A 9,925-nucleotide genomic window follows, 5' to 3' on the forward strand; every position below is an offset into this window, starting at 1 on the left:
CAGAAAGGTTATGTTCTACCTGTGGCATAAAATCCTTTCTCAATTACTATGTATGAGACCCGAAACTAAACACCTTCTCTACCACCTTTGTGAAATCTAACATGCTAAGCAAGACAGCAGTAAGCCACAGCACAAAGCAGCTCCACTTTCTGCTCTGCAGCGGTGGAGGGAGCAAGGGTTAGAGTCTGCAGGTGTTTGGACCATGAAAGTGCTGCAGGCCAGGAAATGCAGGTTTTTGTTTTATTATTTTTTTTTTCACAGCATTTTACCACATCCAGGAAAAGAGTATATGAATCTGCTTGCATAGGAAATCTTCATTTTATGAGTCACATGTGATTTTAATTATGAATTTCTCCCACTTGGTCCCACTGACCACGCATTTACTTGCTGTCATGTTATTTGCATAGATGCTATGTCCTGTCTCAGTTAGTTCTACACACAGGTTGTGTCAATTAAGAAGCAGAAGAGATAAGCACTTTGCTTCCCAATCATTCTCTGCAAAAGAATATGAACTTAAATCCTCTCACAGGCAAAAGCAGAAAATACTTTGTTAGTGCTTGTTTTGGTTGAGAGAATGATCAACTTGTAGTCCAATAAATAATGTATGTTACTGCCCCAAGGAATGACACAATCTTGATCGTTGCGAAGTCATATATTTGTCAGGGAAGTCCAGAACTAAGGTTGTCCAAGGAATCGTAATTCAGTCTTCCTCTGTGTGCATTATGGAAGTCCTGAGCTGTGTCCCTACATACTTTTTTTCCTAATACCTTTGAGAGATTCTGTGTTCTTGATCTTTTCCCTTTGCAACTCATTTTTAGTTGGTTAGTTCATACTCCAGATGAGCACAGACTGCATGATGGGCCAGGGGGGAGGCAGGAGGGATAATGTAAGTCTTTGCGGGGAGTAACCTACAGTTTGGACGTCATATTTTAAAAGTGCGGTACAGAGTACAGATGTTATGGGTTGTATTAGCTCGGTCTGCAGGGAACTACATCCTGTATTGGATGAAATGGTTTGACCTCTTCTATTGAAATGCTAATGTTTGACCATTTCCTCCAGCAAAGTGAGTCTCATTATTTCTCATTGTAGCCTACATTTACCCTTCCTCCAGTCTAAGCCACCCTGACCCCAGAGTTTCTGCTTTTCAAATATGCACTTAAAATTTGTCTGCTATGTGATCGTTTTATGAGGTGATATCATGAAGTATAAGTATGTGTTCCAGCTGCGTTAGTGACCCTGCCTATAAACCAAGGAGGTTGGCTAAGCGCACCCTTGCCCTCCCGCTTAACGTGACGCAAGACAAGAAGATGCACTGATCCAGAGTGCAAAAGTGAGAGAGAGTGAAAAAGCCAGGTTAGACCCTGGAAAAAGGAAGCTCTAAGTGAAACTGACTTTTTATCTCTTTGTGTCTTCATGTTGACACTACATTAGGCAGGCTGAGATCAGATATCCCCAGAGGCCCAAATCCAATTTTGAATCAAATGTAAAAGACCAGCTTGTAAAGGCCAAGAATGAATTGGTTCTGCCAGAAGAAAAATTAGCACAGAAACAAGCTTATTTCCAGAGAATCTAGTGAAATAACTACTGATGCCTTAATAGGGACTTTCCTCGTCTGATTTTTTTTTTTTAAAACTTAGTGAAAGTTCAGGCTTTGAAATGACCAATCTGTATCAGCAACACATCCATCTCCAGCTTCGTTGCATGCTTTAATCTGTAGTCAAGATTACTTTAGTTAGCACTGAGATGGGCTGCCCCTTTTACTCTCTGTGTCTGTTTTAACACTAATCCCTGAAAAAATACTTACAAAAGCTAAACAGATATGTGTCTGTCCTACTTGCTCCCATTTACGTCTGTGAGGAGCTGCAGAGATTTTGTGCCGCTTAGCTGTCATGCTATTTCTTAGTGCCAAGTTCTCATATTGCTGCAGTTCTAGGCCATTTGCTGTTGCGGGAAAAGATTTAGGTCAGTGGTTTTTTCAACCTTTTTTGATTTGTGGACCCCTAAAAAAATTTTCCAGCAGTAGTGCAGACTCCTTTAGGAATTTCACATATGTACATTGCTGTCTGGCACGTATGAATTCGTTTTTTCTCAATCACTTTTTTGCAGACTCTTTAGGAGTTTTCCATGGGCTTGCCAGGCTCTGCAGACCATAAGCTGGAAACCAATGATTTAGGTGAGCTCTTGAACCATTACTCCTCCATGTAGACATGGCTGTAAAAGATGAGAATGCCGTAAAATGAGTAACAACAAGGTCAATGTTTTGGGGACATTGTGACTTTCAGTACTTTACAGTCCGTCAAACCCGAATGCAGGGTGTTTAAGCAACCAATGTTCACATATGAAAAAATACATGGTGACAGCATACCAACACCCACGTTGTCCCACTGTCTCAGTGGCTTTGGATGCTGAGCTGTAGGTGTTCCAACACCCCCATAAATCACAACTGGTTGCCTCCAGAGTTTTAGCTATCACATGATATATGCTTTTTGGCTTCTCTGAGCCTAGCCCAAATAAGGGTCTACAGTATGATTTCTTTAGATTGGGATCAGGCTTAGGAGGAAATGTGGGATAAAGTCCATGCATAAATCAGCTTTCTCCCTGCATTGCTTTATGCACCATACTGTGAGAACTGGTACTTCTTTAGAACCCATCAAACCCTCTCTCCTGGCTGAGAGACTGCTATTAGTAACCAATACCATCCTTACCGCAGTAGGCTGAGCTCCTTAGCTCTCCTAGCCCCACTATTTATACTGCGTCTTCTCCCACTTACCACTTTGCTGTTGGTGAACTGGAGGAGAACAACATCCATCGGCTTAGAAGTGAGGAAAGACTGGTGTTAGTTATTTGCACTGCTATAGCCCCTGCATGCTGTAACTATTGACTGGGTCTCTACTACATGAGGTTCAGCGCATGGGTGAAACAGGATCTACCAAGTAAACAGGGTCTACATGCCAAAGATCACCCAAGCCAAGCATGCGACAGGAGATAACAAGTGGATATCAGGGATAGGCAGATGGAACAGTACAAACAAATAAGATAAGATTAAGTTAGTGCATTAGCCTATGGTCTTGGCATGCCATCTAGTCACCTGGTGACAGGTGCTTTTGAAGGTATCACAGGAAAAAAAAATCTTTGAAAGATGATGATTAACTTCTTTCCATAGCTGTTACAGAACATTCCCATAATGGAGGAATGGCAGTTTGGAGAGGAAAAAAGCATATGGTAGTTGTTGAAAAAGGTAACAAAGAGGTGATGCGGACTGGCAATGTGGCTAACCAGAGGTGAGCTCCGACTCCTAAAAGTGAATTTAAGATGACAGGCTGGATGGACAGGTCAAAACAGGTCATGGAAATGAATCAAATAGCTTTTTCCTTGCTGCAATAGAGAATGGTGAATCAAAGGAGCAATGTAAATAGAAAGCGATACGGTCAAAGCAGGGCACTCGCTAGGAAAAAGAATGGGACAAGACATCAAATGACAAAAACAGAGGAGAGAAGAATGCAGCAGTGGAGATGCAAAAGTAAAGAGAACCTAGTTAAGCGTTCCAGCTGCATCATGGAAAGAAAAGACTGTATATTGGGTTTAAATACAGGAAGAAACTCTAAATGTGGACAGTTTTGACCAGGAGGGCCCAGAACGAGGTCCAAGTTGAAGATGACATCTGACTTGCATTTCCTCTTCCTTGCCTTTACTTGGCATCTGTTGTAAACCTACTGTTCCCTAGCCTGAGACTGAGCTCAAGGTCGTTGTTTTGATTCTACTCTTATCCCTCCTGCCAAGAGTTTTATAGAGCTTGGTGTTCTTTATAATGAAAGTATAGTGCCCATCAGCCGATACTTCCAGATTTTCAATTTTCTTTTTGGCCTCCTAAGGCTTTAATATGAAACCTTCCATCTCACTGTCCATCAGAGCTACTGCTCCTGAATTATGGCGATTTCGTCTTAATATCCACAGCAGGGATTTTTAATAAATCAAATAAAAAAATGCTGCCCCATCCCCCAGGGTTGATGGATCTGACTCCCTGACAATAATAAGCCATACAAGATGTTATGGGACCTTTTGTTTTTGTACAGGATGTAGAAGACAGACTCTTCCCTTTCTCAGAAGGCAATTCAGTGTAAACCATGTTAGTGTGCGAACCTGCATCTCCAAAGGTAATGCAAAATAAAAATAACAATGTGCCTCTAGAATATGGCATTGAGAGAAGGCAAGGAATGAGAGAAAATGTTCCATTAATCCCAGTGTCTAGGCTGAAGATGATGCAATTTAGGCACGCTATCATTTACAAAACAATGACTAGACTTCCAGGTACGTACTGCAGGTGACATCTAATTCTTATCTACTTGTCTCTGGTTCAGTGCCCACACCAGTCAGTTTGTAGATCGTTACACTGTACAGTATGTAAAGTAAAAATATATCTCATTAAACATCCTGACTGTATGTTGCTTAGCCTGCTGCTCTATCTGACTGCGATTTGAAGACCTACCTTGGCAGCTTGGGAGGAGAAACTGTACTCAGCCCATTGTTCCCATTTCCTTCGGTTACATTTTCTGCCTCTATATTCCCTTTCTCCATATCCAGTTTGAAAGGGGATTTGTCTCTCTTGTACCAGGGACAGTATTTCCTGGGATGGTTTTACAGCAAACATACAAGCCGCTACAGAGATCTTCAGCTGAGAGGGGACCTGCAAGGCAGAGTACCTGGCTGGGTGAGCTGCTACCCCCTGAACTCCACCAACGTGTGCTCTCCTTCCCCCAAAAGAACCGAAAACTTTCCCCATCTGCTTTCCAGGAGGAAGACTAGGAAAGCCTTCCCTCTGGAGCCCCCACTACAGCTCCCTACATGGGCACAGAAATCACTCGCAGCGTTCAAGTTTCGTGAATTCATTGTGCTTCCACAGCAATTCAAAGTTTTGCCTGGTCTAGACAAGGGATCATATTTTGAGCTGCTGATCAGCGACTGCAGTGGTACTCCGCGGGTTTGTGCAGCTCAGAATTTCGTGAGGTGATTTTTTTGGAATAACGAGAATCTCTCTGCGTCTCAGTACAGAGTAAACAGACATCCCTGGATCTGAGATTGCCCTAATAACGGATTAATATAATATTTAGGGGTTGTGGTTTTTTTTTTCATTCTGACAATGCCCACACTTATATGATGTTACAGATTAATTATGTTGGGTTTCGCTGCTAGCGCTGGCTTTTGTTGCTAATCTCAAAGTAAGAAAAGTGAACTTGCGTTTCAAAATGAGAAGACAAAGCAAGTATATACTAGGGATTTTGCCTTTTACTATTGGAGTCCTATAGAAGCTTTCTACTTAAATAATTACCCAGCAGAGATTTTACTGTCAAGTACAAGATAACCAGGCGCTCTTTCAGCACTGTTTTGAATGCAGTAGGTGAAGGATCCAGAATAGCTGGACTCTGATTATTTTAACTTCTGTGTAGATAAAAGAAAAAACTGGAGCAATGAAATGTGGAAAAGGTGTATATATGATTATATTACTTCTCAACAATTTTCTTTTTCTCATGCTCCTTTGTCTGGAAACAGTGATTAGATTGATTTTTCTCATGTAGTAAATAGACTTCCCTAAGTGTAAAGTGGTTGCTCGTTCAAAGCAAGGTTTCTGTTTTAAGTGATAGATCTCTATTTTCTGAGCCAGTGAAACTTCTCCTCCACTGTAATGACATTTGCAGACATCCTACTTGGGGCTGACATTCCCTGCAGACCTGTAGAAAACCTGATGACACTCCTGACCATCTTTTCTGTGTCGTTTTAGTTCTTGTGTCCAGGCTTCTGCCCTTATTTATAAGCTGGTTGAAGCTACGTACAGCTGTCACTGCATTTGTAACTTCTTTCCTCCCCAAGGTCTCTTTCTTTCAAAGGCTGAGATGGATGTATTTCTCCACTCAGCCACTCTTAAAGCTCTGTTCCGAGGGATGAATCCTATCTGAACTTGGCAGAGACTCTGCATGACATCAATTGTAGGACTGGTCAGTACTGTTTCTGGCTTCGGGAGAGACTCACAAGTGAACAGCTGAGAAATTTCACTCTAAACACTGGTGCCTTTGGCTCAGGCTGGAGGGGTGCCTCACTCACAAGGTACAGTAAAATGTACAGGCTGGACAGTTGTTATGTCCTTGATGTGGATAATTTATACATTTTGTCTTTCCAGTGGTGTTAATTTGGCACCCCCTGGAGGAAATATATTTGAAAAAAACTTAAAGGAAGGAAATCTTTTTAAAAAACCCTTTTGATGCAATCAGCTCTTTAACTACACTGTATATTTTCCCAATTATCATTGGAGAGGGAGTCTTTGCAGAAATATTAATGTAATTTTTCTGTAGGCAGTTTTTCATCCTGAGATAATACATGCAATTTTTTTTCTTCCTCAGACTAAACACATCAATCTAAGGCTGTGACTGGGGAAGTGCTGGAGATTTTCTCCAACATCATGAATTAAACGATCAAAAAGAAAACTTGGAATGTCACCTATAAATGACAAGAAGAACCGTTAAAGGGGGCCGTTTGCGTCTGGTCCAAGAGATGTACGAAGCGATATACATCCTTGCCCTCATGGCTAGGGTGGGCTCATGGCAGGTAAAATGGGGGAAGACCTTACTGTAGGGCTGTGCCTGGATTTACAAGACAAAACAAACCCACCTCTTAGAAAACCTAAGGCTATTAGAAATACTTCCATTCTGCTAATCAAGTGGAATTGCTTTCTTTGTTAGACAGGAACGACCATCTGCTGGGACTAAAAGCTAGCTGCAGAGTTTGATGCTCAGAAACAAAAAAAAAATGCCAAAGGCAAAAATCTAAACCACTTTGCCCCTCCAGGCTGCAAGAAAAGAATGATGTAAATAATGCCAAACTGGATATTTACACAGCTTTAAAATTCTATTTGAATGTAACAAAATAATTGGATGTTAGTGATTTAAAAAAAAACAACAAGGTTTTTAATAATTATTGTTTGTTATCTGCCTTCGGGACATACCTGGCTGCATTTACAAAGGGGTTCCAAAGAGAACTGGGCATGTTGGCTGTCAGTGCTGCATCCAGTTAAGCTAACCTGTGAAGTGTGAACAAAAATTGCATTACTTTTGATCTACGTTTGTCAGCCGGGCACAGAGCAGCGTCTTCATTGCTCCTTCTGCCCCAGCAGCAAAGCTCAGTCGTGGTCCCTGCTGAAAGGAACTTCTTCCTGGGAACTGCATTCTTTCATTAGCTCCTGTGTGCGTGATTTTGGTGTGTTGGTTTTGTTTGTTTTCCCGGAAGGCCCTCTGAATTTCCCAGGAAGTCCTTCCTTTTGACATACTTAAAGTCATTGCTGCTTAACCTTGTAACTCGTGGGTAATTCAAAGGCTTTGTAGTGGACTAATAAGGAGAGTGACAACACAGGAACTGCCGTGCTGGTTTCCCCTAGATTAAAAGTTTCCCAAACACCAGCAGCGGTCAGTAATGGATGTCTGGATAAACAGCATAAGAAAAAGGACATAAATGATCCATTTCCTGTTCCCTTCTCATATGATGTCTCTGGCTGTCTTCCTTTCTCTACCACATAATAAGGAGGAGATCTGGGGCTGGCTACCTGACTCGGAAAAGCCTTCATGTTAATAGTGCATTCTCATTTACAGTATGGCAGGAACATAGCTTATCTGCAGGACTGGGCTATCAGTATTTGGAAGAATGCTTGACTAAAAGGCCGTCCTTGGTATGTTTTCTTTTGCACTGCAAAGTTGTTTTTCATTCCCCACAGGCAGCCAGCAGCAGGAAACCACAACTGAAGATGGCTGCATGATAACATTTCTCTTGCTGGCTTAGGATGATCTTGAAATACTTTATTTCCCATGCAGAACACAAATTATTAGTTTAATCATGAAACATGTTTTCCACATTGCATTTGCCAGAGCCAACATTAAGAATTTAATGTTACTTTCACCAGAGGTGAAAAAAATTGCAGAGAAAATTAAACAGCATCAGTCTTTCTGAACGTTATCTATCACAGGGTGATAGAGAGCTCCAGACATTAATGAAGTACACATGAATTTGAAATTTTACAGGAGGATTTGAGTAGCTGCCTTCAGGTCATTTTCAATGACCTGAGTTCAGGAACTCCTAAATTTCTTTTGCTAGAACCAGTATTAGAGATGGCAGTTTCTGGCTTGTACCCATCTGTGCATCATGGAGTATTTTGAAACTGCTGATATGGGTATTGCTATGAGTGGGGAAAAGAGAAATAATATTCGTAGCTTCTTTTACTCCTGAATCTATGTATACCTACACAATTCAGAGCCTGAAAACTAATTTCATCTAGAATGACCTGGATTCTAGAAAGAAAGAAGAGGGTGTGTGTGTATGTGTGTGTATATATATACATATATAGCTAAAGAACTAAAAACTGATGGAACAGATGGGAAAGAGTGACTCTAGAAAAAGATCCTGTCCGTTCTGCCCAGCTCAGGAGGGTGACAAGTACAAAACGGGGCTGTTGAGGGATGGCTTACTTGGAATGTCATATAAAACTACCCTGAGATGGGAAGGAAGAGCCACCAGTGTACGCCGAAAGCAGTTACAGCAGTCTGCTGTTCAACTGCACATAGCAGCAGATCAGTACATCTCTAATTATTATTTGTCTGGCTGGCTAAGCAGCGCAGCATTTAAAACCTAATTTGTTGTATAATTTAATTTTAATTGAGTCTCCTATCCACACAGGACTCGTTAAGCTAGCTGTATGTTTCACTTGCTGTCTTTTTACATGGATACTATGGGAGAGACGCAAGAGCTGAACCAATCGTTTGCTTGCACTGTGCTATCGCCGAGGCGCAGTAATTCCTTGGTGTGATTGCAGAGAGATCTCTTGGCAGGAGTATTTGGAAAATATGTTTTCTCAATGCCACAGTATAACAAAACAACTTCCTCCCTCAGCTAATGCTACGGTTTACACAAAAGATTTGGTTGTTGGGCTTTTAGTTGTATCTCCCATGTGCTGGTATTTTCCTCTGCCGCTCAGAGATAACAATTACTAGTCACTGTGAGCAGTAATAAAAATGAAGCACCATGACAATGCCTTTGAGTGATTGTAACTTCCACTGATGTGCCTCTCTTCAAATGTATAAGAGGCACTAGTCCTCAGTGAGGACAAAGTTGAAAATAAGCAGGGTATTTTACAGACAAATCCTTTTGGAGCAATGCAGACTGTCAGGCCTCAAAGAACCATTTTTTGCTAGTGTTATTACTAAGGGAAGAGTTATAGACTAAGGTTAATAACACAAAGCTCTTAAGTACGTGCATCAATTTTGACTTACATGCGTGCTAACGTTTTCTCCTGAACTGGGGCCCATGTGATTGAGAAGTGTGAAGCACTACTGTGCATTAGGTATCAGTTAAAACTGCAGATCCAAAACACTTTTGTATTTGAATATTTTTTACTTGTATCAGTAGTCCCGTGCAGCTCTCTTGCACAGGCTGGTATTGCTGTGAGATTCATGTGGCCAAGGGGATCCATGGGGTTTCCAGGAAAGGTTAGGATTAAATCAAAATCTGAGAGCTCAGGCCTGTGAACCAAGTAGGATCATCAAAGCAAAGAATTGCAAATGGGCTGGTTTTCAGTGGTTTTTTTTTTCCTCTGTTTTCTTGCCTTCTGATTTAATCCAAACTTCAAAATCATTTGAGGGAAGGGAAAAAATAAAAGGGGTTTACTGTCTCTGTACACGTTATGTGACTAATTTAAGAAGCTAACCAGCAACCAGCAGGGAGATCTGGGATAGCTCAGCTGCTTCCTCCTCTGTTTTGATAAACATAAAACTGTTCAAGTCCTTCAGAGGAATGTGATAAAGGAATTCACAACTATAAGGTTGCTACTGGTGTTGTGCAAAAGGACTACAATTTGTTTGCTCAGGAAGCCACTTTATATGTGGTGCTAATT

The sequence above is a fragment of the Phalacrocorax carbo genome, chromosome 15 (genome assembly GCF_963921805.1).
Source record: "Phalacrocorax carbo chromosome 15, bPhaCar2.1, whole genome shotgun sequence".
Lineage (NCBI taxonomy): Eukaryota > Metazoa > Chordata > Aves > Suliformes > Phalacrocoracidae > Phalacrocorax > Phalacrocorax carbo.